The 15,434-nt window shown below is 37.4% G+C and overlaps 1 long non-coding RNA gene across 1 annotated transcript in view; it reads left to right on the top strand.

Moving 5' to 3' along the window:
• The first annotated feature begins 2,430 nt into the window (after window positions 1–2,430).
• The window catches only part of LOC137223072 (uncharacterized), a 40,365-nt gene continuing 27,361 nt past the window's right edge, over window positions 2,431–15,434 (top strand). The window contains exons 1-2 of the long non-coding RNA XR_010942708.1: window positions 2,431–2,667; window positions 7,277–7,332. This is a non-coding gene — a long non-coding RNA (uncharacterized lncRNA). The remainder of the gene's footprint in view (window positions 2,668–7,276; window positions 7,333–15,434) is intronic.

Here is a 15,434-nt window from a genome sequence, read left to right on the forward strand (position 1 = left end):
TTGCAGTTACGTGCTTTTGCTGACATCTAACAAGTTCTGACCCATATTTTTCACTGCCCCCAGTGGTGCCCACTTACTAATCTCTACAATATGTTTTTCTGATCTAAAAAACAATGACCTAATAAATAAATAATAAAAAACAGTGACCTATCTTCACCCAGAGATTGTCTCTTGTACCAGCAGGAATCATATCTTTGAGATGGAGCTTATCTAACATTCAAAGTCTAATTCTGCCCAGTGCTTTGGTGTCCTACCCTAATTGCTTATTAGATTGCTCTTTTTTCCTACCCTACTTCAACACTGCTACTTGTGTATTTCTGAATACTGTGCATTTGCCTGGTTCTTAAAGCACTTTATCTTGACTTAATTGAAAATTTCTGTTTATTACTTGAGTCTTGCCTGTTGGCTGTTGTCCCTTTTCCTTGCCTAAATTAGGTGTTAATGTTCTCCCTGGTTCCTTACATCATGTCTTCTCTGAAATACTGATATTGGTTTCATATCTGGAAATTTTGAATCCTCTACTTCTGTGCTCTCTTATTTTATGACCCCTTGGTTCTGGACTATCTTCCATGTACCTGGTACATGTTTTTTTTTTTTTTTTTTTTTTTTTTTTCCCGTACGTGGACCTCTCACTGTTGTGGCCTCTCCCGTTGTGGAGCACAGGCTCCAGACGCACAGGCTCAGCAGCCATGGCTCACGGGCCCAGCCGCTCCGTGGCATGTGGGATCTTCCCAGACTGGGGCACGAACCCGTGTCGCATGCATTGGCAGACGGACTCTCAACCACTGCGCCACCAGGGAAGCCCTGGTCCATGGTTTTAATAGGGATCCCTTTGTTATTTTCTGTTCCTGGTTCTGATTTCCAACTCTTTGCACAGCCTTTCATTACACAAGACCTCACTTTAACAAAGCCATTTTTCTCTCTGGAGTACCTTCCGATATCCCACTCCCAGGCTGATCTGTCCTTTAACAAACAACACAAAGCAGATGACTTTCATAGCTCCAGTGATTTCTTCCATTCCTGGGTTATTAATTTATGACTATTTTGTTTAATTGGCCATTTATTGTATCTTTAAATATTTTTGCTACACGTTGCTAATTGGTTATTTTTATAGCCATTAAACTTTTGGAGAGTTAAAATATTTTTGCAGCTAATATAAAAGGTTTGAACAGAAACTAAAAATACATATATGTATATATATATATATATATAAATAAATAATTTTAAACTCCACCTTTAATTTTTTTTTTTTTTTTTTTTTTTTTTGCGGTACGCGGGCCTCTCACTGCTGTGGCCTCTCCCGTTGCGGAGCACAGGCTCCGGATGCGCAGGCTCAGTGGCCATGGCTCACGGGCCCAGCTGCTCCGCGGCATGTGGGATCTTCCCGGACCGGGGCACGAACCCGTGTCCCCTGCATCGGCAGGCGGGCTCTCCACCACTGCGCCACCAGGGAAGCCCCCCACTTTAATTTTTATAGAGCATAAAAATGTTTAATGTTCTAGAAAACAAACCTGCGGTTACCAAAGGGGAAAGGTGGTTGAGGAGGGATGAGTTAGGAGTTTGTGATTAGCAGATACACAAAACTATATATAAAATAGATAAATAGTGAGGTCCTACTGTATAGCACAGGGAACTATATTCAATCTCCTATAAAAAACCGTAATGGAAAAGAATATGAAAAATAATATATATGTATATCTGAATCACTTTCCTGTATACCAGAACCTAACACAATATTGCAAATCAACTATACTTCAATTAAAAGAAATTAAAAAAAAACTCCTTCTTTATAGATATTGTTCTGAGGACTAAAAAAATAAAATAAAAGTTAATGTCCTAACATGTATTTTTCAAAATTCCCAGTTTGGAGACAGGAATTATTCAGATTGATTTTCTAAATATCCCCATATTGTTCATTTTTATTTTAACTTCATGCAGGGTGGCACTAATTCATATAAAATATTGCTGATTAATATAGCACAATTATTCTAAGCAAAGAGAGCACTTTTGATTAGTCTTTCAAACCACCATGGTCTTCATCTATCCTCTTACTATGTCAGTGGAAATGATTAAAACACAATTTTGAAGCCATCTGTAGAGTCAAAGTAACATTTGCCTCCTCAGATGCTAGAGTAGTGTAGGGAATACCCTATACTTTTTTCTCCTGTTACCTTGTAAAACCCTAGCCATGTGTACCATCAAACTCAAGCTCTAATATTCAGAGTTAAAACAAAAATCAACATTAGTTTATTCTGGCACACTACATGTATTGACCTCTGTGCAATCATTCACTCCAGTTGTGAAATATTGTAATACAATATGTGGCATAAAGAGCACAGCAATGAAGTTAGCTCTCCAAACTCAGCCCCAATGTCCTTGTTTATAAATGTGAGTAATACAAATTACAGTATAGAATAGCTTTGGAGATGAGACCAGATAGCATGTGTAAGTACTCAGTACTGGAGAAGAACATTTGTAAGGCTGCTAAGTACTAAATAAATGGTTTTTATTTAGCTGTTTTGAAGAGGAAGAGAAGATGGACGCAGCAAAATGGGCAAAGGGAAAAGGGAAGAGGAAAAAGGAAATAGGAGAAAGGCACAGAAAGCCTCCGGAGGCCTGGATATTCACTGCTCTGCAATCCTTACGAAGATGATTATGAATGCTATAGTGAGTTATTTTGAATACATCCAGAAAGGGTTTTTTTTTTTTCAGGAATTGTTAAACATGTTAAAGAATTTGAGAAAATTGCTATCATTTCAATCAACAGAAACTTTAGATGTTAGACTATTATATAGTATAGGGTTTCTTTTCTTTCTTTCTTTCTTTTTTTAAATTTGCCACAGACATGGTTGTATCCCTTTCTGGCTCTATAGCCTTGGGCAGATCATTTAGATTCTTTATAAAGTGATAATTAATACCTCTCTCCAATTTAACTATCTTAAGGTTTAGATGTTCTTCACGAGGTTTTTTTCATTTAAATTAAGCTTTCACTTAAACTTTCTTTAAATTAACTTCCTTGACCAAATTAAGCTTTAAATATTTTCATCAAGCTATTGTAGATTGTTAAAGTACAATTCAAATGATTTTAGTTCCACAATTTCTTTCTTTCTCCCCTCTCCGCTGCTCTCTTTCTTTCTCCCTTTTTGTTTTCTTTATGTTCTCCCCTCTCTTTCCTCTACTTTCTCAAATATGCATTCAGTAAAGTTGGTTTCTGTTTCTTTGCAATTTCAGTATCTTCAGTACCAGCCTTTGAGTATGTATAATTATTTATGAATGAGTATAACTGAGTGTAGAATTCAGCAGTTTATTTCTGAACCTATTTTAAAGTAATAATGTAATAATTTCAAAATATTTCCAAAAAGTCTTTGTTTACATTGTTTTATATGCTCAGTGAACAGTTGAAAGAGAGCCCTACCTTATCCCTTTATTTCTCTTAAAATACAAAAGCTGTCATTTTAAAGCATTACTGAAAATAAAGTAGAACAAAAGATAATTCTAAGAGAAGAATTGAGAACAACACAAAACAAAAAACAATCCAAACCACCTTCCAAATGCCTTTCACCACACTCTGCAAGGTACTGAAATAGACTTTTCTATTCCTGTCACATCCAGTTGCAGGATTTACCAGAAGTGGACCTTGTTCCAGTTAGATGAAGTAAGGTTATACTGAAAGCTGCTGATGTGTTTTCAGAAGAATTGTTATGATCCTTGGGAGAAATTTCTTAGAGTAATAGAATTTTAGCAGAAATGAATCTGTTACTAGCTGGGAAAAATTGTTACAGCCACAGAGACTTAAGATGCCAAACTTGCAGTTTTGATTATGGTCTATGAAATTAGGACATAGGAGAAGGGAAATACATTGAAAGAAAGTTTTATTATTTTTTAACAGAAACTTATACCCCTGTGAATTGTACCATCTCTTTTTTTCAGAAAATAGTAATTTTTAACCATGGCAATGAACTTCACTTGCACGTCACTTCACAGTAATACCTTCCCCTTCCCTAGCTAATCCAAATGATGAAAGGAAGACAGACACATGGACTATTTTCTTGATGAAATCTTTATCCTGAGGAACTAAATTTAAAAATTTATCTTTGGTTAAAAACACTAAATTGAATAACTGACTGAGACCGATCACCAACTTAAAGGTCACTCTAGATCACTTATAATTTAGGAATTTATTTTTAAACTAAATCAGTTCTAGTTTAAGTTATATATTCAGGTGAAACTGCTGTAGGCAAGAAAAATTTGGAGAACCAAAGGTAGCATTTGACCGTAAATGAGGAAGTGTGTCATTTACACACTAAAGCCAACAAAAAAACGTTAGGGAAAATAATGAGAAGTTGAAGTTCATGTTCACAGTTTCATATTAAAAAGTGCACAATTTGTTTTCACATTTATAACTGTATTAGTCCATTCAGGCTGCTATAACAAAATACTACAGACTAGGTAGCTTATAAACAACAGAAATTTACTTCTCAAAGTTCTGGAGACTGGAAGTCTGAGATCAGAATGCCAGAGTAGTCAAGTGAGGGCCCTCTTTCATCCTGCAGACTTCTCACTGTAACCTCACATGGTGGAAGGGGCTAGGAAGTTCTGTAGTGTCTCTTATAAGGGTATTAATCCCATTCATGAGGGCTCTACCTTCATGGCCTAACCATCTACCAAAGGCCCCATGTCTTATTAACATCATATTGGGCATTTCAATGTACACATTTGAAGGGACACATCAGACCATAGTGATAGTAGTGGGACAAAATGAACCAGAAAATAATATAATTTTTTTGTAGATTTCAAGTGTAAACTCAGTCTAATCATCTCACTAAATTCTGTCTTTGCTGCTTGCTACTAAAGATGTCAACTAAGCAAAATCAAATCATAAGAAGCAATTAGTAATTTCTAAAATTGGAGGTTTTTCAAACAACAAAAGATTGCTGAGGATCCAAAGTTGATCACCAGGCCTGTGATGTAGGAAACTTGTCTCTTCATTCCCACCCTTTCCATTGTGACCACTGTTTAACATGCCCTATTATTATATTGGAAACTGATTGTTTCTCCAGCCCCTAACTGGAACATTTTTGGCACAATTATTTTAGATTAACCAAAAATACATAATTTAGAAATACTGTACTCCAGGTTTTTTCCTTCTTTATCTGTTTTATTTTCCCTGAGTTCCTAGCTACGTGATTTCCAAAATTGCTTTTAGCATTTATTGCTGAAAATTCTAAATTATATGCGTATTAGCAAGATCATAACCAAAGTAGATACGTAATACACGCTTTAGTGGAAGAATACAGTGTTCAGTGGGGCACACATTTTTGTACCAAAGGACTCAATGCTGTATTTCTAAAACCATAGTAAATAGTAGTGGGAAATAAAAACGTCCTACTTCATGAACAGGCAGCAAGCTGTCCCCTGAAACAATAAGCTTTGGATAAAACACTTTTGCCCTGTTACTTAATAACTCATTCTGGGAATAAAAATCAGCTTTCGGGCTTCCCTGGTGGCACAGTGGTTGAGAACCTGCCTGCTAATGCAGGGGACACGGGTTTGAGCCCTGGTCTGGGAGGATCCCACATGCCGCGGAGCAACTAGGCCCGTGAGCCACAACTACTGAGCCTGCGCGTCTGGAGCCTGTGCTCCGCAACAAGAGAGGCCGTGACAGTGAGAGGCCTGCGCACCACGATGAAGAGGGGCCCCCGCTTGCCACAACTAGAGAAAGCCCTCACACAGAAACGAAGACCCAACACAGCAAAAATAAATAAAATAAATTAATAAACTCCTACCCCCAACATCTTCTTAAAAAAAAAAAATCAACTTTCCATGTGTCAATTTACTTCTTTGTAAAATAAGAAAAATATTAACTATCTCCTGTATTGGTATTAGGATGTAATTGAATACAATTAAATTGTCTGTGCTGATGTGCCTGTCACAGGATTTGCCATATAATACATACTCAAGAAATATTACTTTCCCTGTCCAACGAATGTTAATCTGCCTTCCACGTACAGATAAAAACAGGTGTGTACTCAAGACTCAGCAAAATTCCTCTATTGTCAGTGTAGCAATATAATCTCATGTTCTGTTATTTTGGACAAGTCACTTTCACTCAGTGGATTATCTAGAACTCCTAATTTATATCAGAGCATAAATAGGGTCTTCGTAATTATGTGACAAGATTATAAATGTTTATAATTATGCGACAAGGTTATAATTTTTTTTTTTTTTTTGCGGTTCACGGACCTCTCACTGTTGCGGCCTCTCCCGTTGCGGAGCACAGGCTCCGGACGCGCAGGCTCAGCGGCCATGGCTCACGGGCCCAGCCGCTCCCCGGCATGTGGGATCTTCCCGGACCGGGGCACGAACCTGTGTCCCCTGCATCGGCAGGCGGACTCTCAACCACTGCGCCATCAGGGAAGCCCTATAAACATAATTTTTTACTTTCAGTTCCAGCTGAAGTGTCTAGATAATACTAAATTGAATAAAGTGGCTTTTATCTTTAACAGCTTATAGAAGAGATTATGAGGCAGAAAGAAGTCTTGCTAAATGTGAGAAAGAGATTTTACATGAGGAACTCTTTGTGTCCTGAGCTCCCCTGCCCCGTCCCCACTCCTGCATTAGGGGCTGGGACAGGCAAGCCCTTGCCCCTCACTTCAAGGAAAGAGAGGAAGTCTTCAAAGTGACCAGGAAGAGAGCTTGACGTATGTCCCCTGGGATTCACTCAAAAGCAGAATGGAGACCTCACAATAGTAGGGAGGAAGTGATGGCTGCTGGGAGGTAAGCATGCACTACAGTGTCAGCAGAGGAAAAAAAATGTGTGGGTCCTCATGCTCCAAATGGGTTCACTCATGAAAGATAACCATCAAAGGATCATCTTTGGTTCTATCACAGTCAACTGAAAGGGTGCAAATACCTTGGGCCAAAGAACTGGTTGCACTAAAAGATGCCCAAGGGATTACCAGGGTGTTGCAAATGACCAGCCATGAAATTTCTTGCACCCTTAACAAGGGAATTGTAGGCCAGATATCCCCAGAGTTAGAGAGTTTCCAAAGAACACACAAAAACTGTCCAGAAGCAGAATTGCTTCATCTTGTAACATTCTTCAGTTTATATAGACATGCTGTGTGTAGTGCTCTCAAGTGAAGAGGAGTTCATCTCTCTAGTATACATTATTAGTTTAAGAAAGTTTATTTTTGCATTCAGATTGCACAAAATATCTCTACCTGAAGAATGCAGTGATGTTGTTTTGCTAATTTTTTTTTTTTTTTTGGTGTAGATACCTTTGAAAACCAGATATTGCTAATGCTCTAACACCATAGCAGTATAAATGAAGTAAGTACTTTCCAGTTCTTTCCTGCTTCCTTTCTTTTATATCCATCAACTTTGGAAAGGTCAAACTCTGAATTTGCAAAGTAGGAGGAGTGGTAGATATCGAGGAAACAGAAAAGAAATCAACTACATCTCCCTGTTTTTTTTAACCTACTCTATTAGTTGACACTCCATTCTTCTGTTTATATATATATGGTTATTGTTGCACAACCTTTGAGTAAAGAGAAATATACCTACCTAGTAAGCTAGTATCTTATGATCTGTTTTCTCTATCCATTTGAATTTTATGTAGATCTATACACGAGTGGATGTAACAATGCTAATGTTTCTGATAAGGTATTTTCCTTTACATTTTATGTTAATGATAAATAGAAAGAACAAATAGTGTGTGTTTTTTAAATGTTTTCATAAAGATTGGTTTTGAATCTATGTCTTCTGGTTAACTATTTACTACTAGAAATAGTTCAAAGCAAAGAGAGTTAGACCACATCCTGCAATTTATGAAAGTATTGAAGCATGACTTGAATAGCTATTACTAGGTACAAAAGCTGTATACCATCTTGTCATTTTTTTCAGTAAATGATAACATGCTTATATTCATTCACATATAAACCATGTAAATAGATGTTTTCACACAGAAAAGGAAACCCTGACTGGTTGAATTGTTCTAGTATAACTGGGCTCGAACAGACACTTAAGGGTTTAAGAGGGAATGCCATGACCAACAAATCCAGACGCTCTCTGAGCTCAACTAATCCAACAGAAACATTCAGCTTTATGCTTGTACCCTTGAGACAGCTTGAATTCAATAGCTATTTGCAGAGTTATGTGAGGGTGAGACAAAAATGAACATACCATGTAAAATAGTGTTTCAAATAACATATTGGTTTGAAGACATTTATTGCAATTCTTATATGGCTTTATTTCTTTCCTATGGGATGGCTTAGCTTGTTAAAAGAATATTGCCCACTAAAATAATATAAACTTTTTTGTCCTTAAGGACAACATAAACATAGTTAACCTATACCGTCACAGTCTTCTGAGGCTCATACTGAATAAAAGAGGATATTGTCTGGACAGTCAGCAATTCTTTCTTTGCTCAAAACTGTGTAATTACCTGAGGTGTTGCTATAAATCCAGTATTTACAACATACATTCCTTAGAGCGTGAGGTAATCACATATGTCATAGGGGAAGAAAAGAAGTTTCCATTTTTTCTGTGAGACCCTTTTTTCCCCAATCATTGAATTTAAGCTTTGGAAGAAGCGTGAATATAAATAATATGCAGACCAATGCATGAAATCGTACAAAACTACTTTAAACAATACATTTAATAATTGTGGTAACAGTGTCTTATTTCTAGTGAACGTAGAATGACTAATGACCTTACTGCTACTATTTCTTTTCATGCTTTCTGTGTATATTATTTCAGAGGTTTCCACGTTGACATTGTTTCTTATGCTCTCTCGTGTAAAATTCAAACATTTTCATGCCATACTTCTTGAATTAAAAACATTCTCACCTCTTCCAATTTGTTGTACTGTGTAAGTTCAAGGTTACTTAAAAATTGCTTCTATTAGAAAATTTTAGAGCAGACCTTGCTTGCCAATAAAATGTCCTTAGAAAGGTATTGCCAAGGAACTCTGTTCATTTTTCTGTTGTTTGTTTTCAGGATCTTTGCTTACACACACACACACACACACACACACACACACACACACACACACACATTACTTGGAATTCCTGAACATTCTAAGAGCAAAGCTCACCCTCAAGGCTCAAGCGTAGACAGGGTCCATGAGGCTTCGTCCTGGAGCCACTGTGAGTCAGAGTGTAGCACAACATAGAACTTCATACTCAACCTCAGTGAAAAACATTTAACTCCCAAAGCTCTCAGCCTTCTCTTCATTGCCTCAGTGTAATCCATTTATTCATCTCAACAAATGATTATTAAAATTAACAGCCAGTGTGAACAGAACAGGGAACACAATAGAAATAATCTCTGCTCTTCTGGAATTTATAGCCTAGTAGGAGAAACATATTAAACCTGGAACAAAAACATATACAATATGCATCCATAACAATGTATGAATGTTACAAGAATTTGACTTTAACAGCTTAATCTAATAGGGATGTATTGTCTCACATTAAGGAAGTTCTGTTGTGACAGGTTGTAATTTTCAAAGAAGGTCACACCGATATATTCTACCTTCAGTGCTCTTCCTACAATTTAGAGGTAGATCTTATATTTTCTCCTTTTGAATTTGGTAGGGTTCTACTATGGTAAATATGACACCATGGGACTTCCATGACTAAATTTTAAAAGGAAATAAAACTTTTGCCTCATCCTATGGTTACACTGGCTTTTGTAAAACAGCTACCAGGCTATGTAGAACCATGTGTAGGCATCCCAGTCCCAGCCCCAGCCCCAGGTCCAGCTGAAGTCTCAGTCAACAGTAGGTGTCAACATCTGGTATTTGAGTGAGTCTTCAGATGATTCCAATACTGTCTTCAAACTCTCCAGCTGACACTGAATGGATCAGAGATGAGCCATCCCTGGCAGACCCTGGCCAAACTACAGATTTGTCAGTGAAATTAGAATTAATATTGTGTAAACCACTAAGTTTGGGAATTGTTTGAACAGACTTTGATACCTTTAAGTGGGGAGTTAGCAAAATTTATATATATAAATGTATACATATATATGTATACATTTATATACACACACACACACGTATTTATATATCTTTGGGAATTAGTGGAAAGTGGACAAAAGGAAGCTTGAAAAATCTTGAAGTGAGAGTTAATAAAAGCCAAAAAGGGGGGGACTATTAATAGAAGCCTCATGGCCCTTAAAAGGCTGTCAGTGGGAACTTTAAGGAAAGTAAGAAAAATATCATTGTAAGTGGGAGGAAAGGGGGAAACTTTCTACTACCACTTGTTATGTAGTAGTAGAAAGTTTAGATATTCTGTCACTTACAGTAACATGAAAAATAGCATATTTGTTGAATGCACTTAGCCAGGCAAAATGTTGAAGATGCTACCTACCTCCTTCAAGCTGCCTATAATAAAATGAGGAAGTAAAATTTTAGGCTAAAGAAAGAACCATTAGATAAAAGTGAGCCAGGACTTGCTGAGTTCAAAAAATGTAGTCGTTTCTCATTTCCTGCCTGATTAGACAGAAAAAAGGATGCTAACATTAAGACATGATTTTCGAACAAATATCAAATCCAGAGGACTGTACCTGGCATAGATAACCAAAACCAAAACCAAAACCAAACAAACAAAAAACACTTAACTCTCTAGAGCTGCTTGTCTTTCTGCTTTGCCACTTTAAGCATGTTGATTTTATGCTCATATTCATAAGCTGGCTGTTGTATTTCTAGAATGCATCCCGCTCTACACAGGAGGGAGGATAAAGGCAAGGGCAAATGTTGCATGAGTTATTTAGACTGTCTTGTTTCAGTTTCAAAATTAGTTAAATGAGGTTAATGATAGTAGCTACCTCATAGAGTTCTTATAGGTATGAAATATATTAATAAGGACAAAGCATTTGGAATCATGCCAGAAACATGAATACTATAAAAGTGTTTATTTAAAAGAAGAAGAAAAAAAGTGTATGCCTGATGAATCTATTCTTCTGATCAGAAAAACAATATGAAAGCTTTTTTATGAAAGCCCTAATTTGTAGAATTCCTCTCACCTCCCCTTTGCCAAAACTGAATCACATATTTTTAAACGGGTGAAATTCCATATTAAAGAGTATCGGAGACTTAGTAATAAAAGAGAAAAAGGGACGCTGAGCAGGCAACTGTTATCAGCGTCCTGAAGAAAACCTGTAAAATCCCATGTGAGCATGTACTAGGGATTCTGAACCCAGACTGAGGACCTACGACGTTTCAAGTAGGACAGAATGTACTGTATGTATTTGTGGCACAATTTGTTGATAGGATATTTGGGGGTCATACTGGGGAAAACACATTGGGGAGAATCATAATGAACTTTGAAGACCAAAGCAACAATAAACTTTGTCATTTAAGCAATTATGTGTATACATACACATTTTTCTTTTACATATATTCATGTATTCACAATTTTCTTCCATTATATCTGTTACACTTTCTGTTTTAAGTGTGTCTTAGATGCAGTTTATTTTCACTATTTTTCATTTTTTTAAGCTTTATGTATTTTTATTTGCCTTTCTTCAGTGTATTCTTCTGTCATATTAAATATTCTGCTGAATCCTCTAGTAAATTTTTCAGTTATTCAATTTTAAGCTCTGGATTTTTCTTTTTTCTTTTTTTTTTTTTAGATGTTGGGGGTAGGATTTTATTAATTAATTAATTTATTTTTGCTGTGTTGGGTCTTCGTTTCTGTGTGAGGGCTTTCTCTAGTTGTGGCAAGCGGGGGGCCACTCTTCATCGCGGTGCACGGGCCTCTCACTGTCGCGGCCTCTCTTGTTGTGGAGCACAGGCTCCGGACGCACAGGCTCAGTAGTTGTGGCTCACGGACCTAGTTGCTCCGCGGCATGTGGGATCCTCCCAGACCAGGGCTCTAACCCGTGTCCCCTGCATTAGCAGGCAGACTCTCAACCACTGCGCCACCAGGGAAGCCCCTGGATTTTTCTATTTTTTAACAGCTTTTTTTTGTTGTTGTTGAGTTTCTGTTCACTCATTGATCTCACACTGTTCTATAATTTTTTTAATGTGATTTTCTACAATTTGGGGGCATATTTTTACTAATTTGAAGTCCTGTTGACTAAATGTAATATCTAACCCAATTGGAGTCAGTTTCTATTAACCGCTTTTTTCCTCCCTAAAGTATGAGTTATATTTGTCTGTTCCTTTACATGTCTATTAGTTTTTTGTTGAAAATTGGACATTTTACGTCATATGTTTTTTGACTGTGGATTTTCACTTTTACTTCTGAGACTGTTTAACTTTTATTCTAGTAGGCAGATGATGGAATTTATTTATTTATTTATTTTTAATTAATTAATTAATCTTTTTATTTTTGGCTTTGTTGGGTTTTCGTTGATGCACGCGGGCTTTCTTTAGTTGTGGCAAGCAGGGGCCACTCTTCGCTGCGGTGCGCAGGCTTCTCATTGTGGTGGCTTCTCTTGTTGTGGAGCACGGGCTGTAGGCACGCGGGCTTCAGTAGTTGCGGTATGCAGGCTTCAGTAGTTGTGGCTCACGGGCTCCAGAGAGCAGGCTCAGTAGTTGTGGCTCACGGGCTTAGTTGCCCTGCAGCATGTGGGATCTTCCCGGACAAAGGCTCCAACCCATGTCCCCTGCATTGGCAGACGGATTCTTAACCACTGAATAACCAGGGAAATCCCAGATGACTGAATTTAAAATGTGAAATGTGTTGACCCACAGTGGTCCGTAATGATACCTCTGCCCACTTTCTTTTAGATTTTTGCATCTTAATTTTTAGCCTGGCTACCTGGTGGCATCCCTCTGCTTGCATAGTTTAGAGATCAGGCATGGATTTGGGTAGAATTTATACTCAGATTTTGAGGATTACTCTTCCTGTGATTCTCTTTCTTCTGTAGTTCCCCTTTAAATTCCTGGTTACTCAGTCATCCCAGAGTTCAACTTCTTAACCTCAAGCCAGAAAGGCTTTAGCTTGCTGATGTCTATGCTGTGTTCAGGTAAGGAACATGCTCAACGTTGCAGCAAACTCTGAAATCTCACCGGGAGCAAGTATGTCTTTCAAGGGTTGAACTCTCCCTAGTTTCTACAGGCTTGTACCTCATGCTGTCAAGGACTTACCACATGCCTGTGTAGTCATTAGTCAGCCAGAGATGTGAAAATAGTTTATATTCAATTTTTGATTTTAGCCATTCTATGGCTTTTCTTTGCCTTCCCTGAATTTATCTGTCACCTTGAACTGGCAAAGCAGTGGCTTTCCTTCACCAGAACTGGAGCTGGAAAATGAACCCTGGCTAAAAGCCACATGCTCACATCTCTTACCCAATAGGGTAGTATTTTTTCAATAAAAGTTTTCTCAACTTGTTGCGTGATTTTGCTTGTTTGCAATGATTTGGTGAAGTTTTTATAATTATTACCTTTAGGTGGAATTGCCAGCCCTCTTCACACTGTCAGTATCAGAAGCCCCCAATACATTTTTCATCACTCTAATTTCCATTTCTTTTCAAGTTATACTAGCATTGTTACCTATGTTTTAGGTATGATTTTAGGATGATTTCATAATCTCACTTGTGTATTTTAGGATGATTTCATAATCTCACTTGTGTATTTTAGGATGATTTCATAATCTCACTTGTGTATTTGGTGCAGCACAATATACTTGTCCACCTGTCCCAAACTATCTAAGGTGGAGTATCACTTTGAAGCACTTATCCTGAGCCATTTTATTTACATTATCATTGCTCAAGTTCCAGGACTGGTAGTTTTCCCTGCCCTCAGCCATCATATATTTTCTAGTGGTAGATAATTAATTATCCATTAACCTCTCCCTTCATATGTCTAATTTTTTATGACCTAAATATCTCAATGAGTATTACTTCTTTAAATAATAATTCTAATATCCAATTACTGAGTAAAGAATTCAGAGAGGCTGGGCAGAATTAGAAGCAGTTGCAGTTGTACGTTCCAATTTGTCTGGTTGTGGTCTTAAAATGACAGAAATGAGGACTTCCCTGGTGGTCCAGTGGTTAAGACGCTGCCCTTCCACTGCAGGGGGTGTGGGTTTGATCCCTGGTCAGGGAACTAAGATCCCACATGCTGAGCAGTGTGGCCAAAAAAATGGGAAAAAAAAAATAGTAAGTTAACTGTACTTCAATAAAAAAATTAAAAACAAAAAAATAAAATGACAGAAATAAAAGGAATACTACCCATGGGTAGAAGCTATTCTTCATCTCTTCCTTTCCTCTCTTTCAATGTTCTCACTTTAGAAAGGATAAGTATTATGCATACCCAACTTTTCTCTGTCTTATAAACCACCTGCTGATGTGAATGTAAAGTTCTGTATAAGGGATTGATGTGAGAGGGAACAACATACATATTTATTTACTCCTTTGAAAATGTTCGTTCATTGTCTTATGTGCATAATGACGTGTTATTCTAAATGGTAACCAATGAAATTGTCTAAAAAGGTTTGAAGCTAACTGTTTAAAAAGTCTGTAGCTTTAATATTTACATATGTAATATATGTACACACAAATATATAGTCTAAAACTACAAAAGAATAGATGTATGAGTAAGCAAGTGAGTGAGTGAGTGTATGTGTGTAGGTACTCAGTGAGATCAGGAATTTCTAATATCCTATATCAAAACTTATGGCTTTAAGCCTCAAAACATGTTATATTATTTCAATGTTTAGAGGTCTGCCTAATCTTCTCTATCACGAGAGAACAGAAGAGTTCAGCTGGAGTAGATGAGAGACAAGTCAGTGCTTTACGGGCTCTTTTCTGTAGTGCATTCTGAGCTCTTACATACTTGATGGGTACAGTCTTTGTCGGGATTCTTGCATCTTGTGATACAAATATAAGAAATAAATAGAAAGAATGTTCAACTTGTGCCTTTCTTGTCCAGCCACACACTTCTTCCCCCAACCATATGTCATTAATATAGCTAATGGGATTTTGGCACCAGACTGACTGGGAAGGGATGTGGTAAAGGTGCGGGCAGATGACATGAGCAACGAAAGCACTCACTATTTCTCTGTTTAAGCAGTGGCAGCTCCATCAGCCTTTCCTTTAGTGCTCACTGACAGGGCTGGAGGCCTTTCACGGCTGTGTCTCATGCATTCATGGGTCGCTCTGACACCACAGATCCTTTGTTCAGGTCTGAAAATACAGCTCATTGCTTTCCTTCTCTCAGCTGCCATATGGCTTTGTGGAAACTGGCCTAAAAGGAAGCAGGAAAAAAAAAAAACCCTAGAAATAAAACAACCAACAGATGAAATTGATTTATTTTCGGCATTAAGAGATGGGGGTAGAGGCCTTTCAGAAACATAAAACCTTGCACTGAGCAGGCAAACAGGCTGCTCATATGACAGCTCTTGTATATGTTTTTTAAAAAAATAACATGTGGCAGAAAATAGAAGGCCCATTGTTTTACTTAACTACTGTATCCAATT

The sequence above is a fragment of the Pseudorca crassidens genome, chromosome 4, assembly GCF_039906515.1.
Source record: "Pseudorca crassidens isolate mPseCra1 chromosome 4, mPseCra1.hap1, whole genome shotgun sequence".
Taxonomy (NCBI): Eukaryota; Metazoa; Chordata; class Mammalia; order Artiodactyla; family Delphinidae; genus Pseudorca; species Pseudorca crassidens.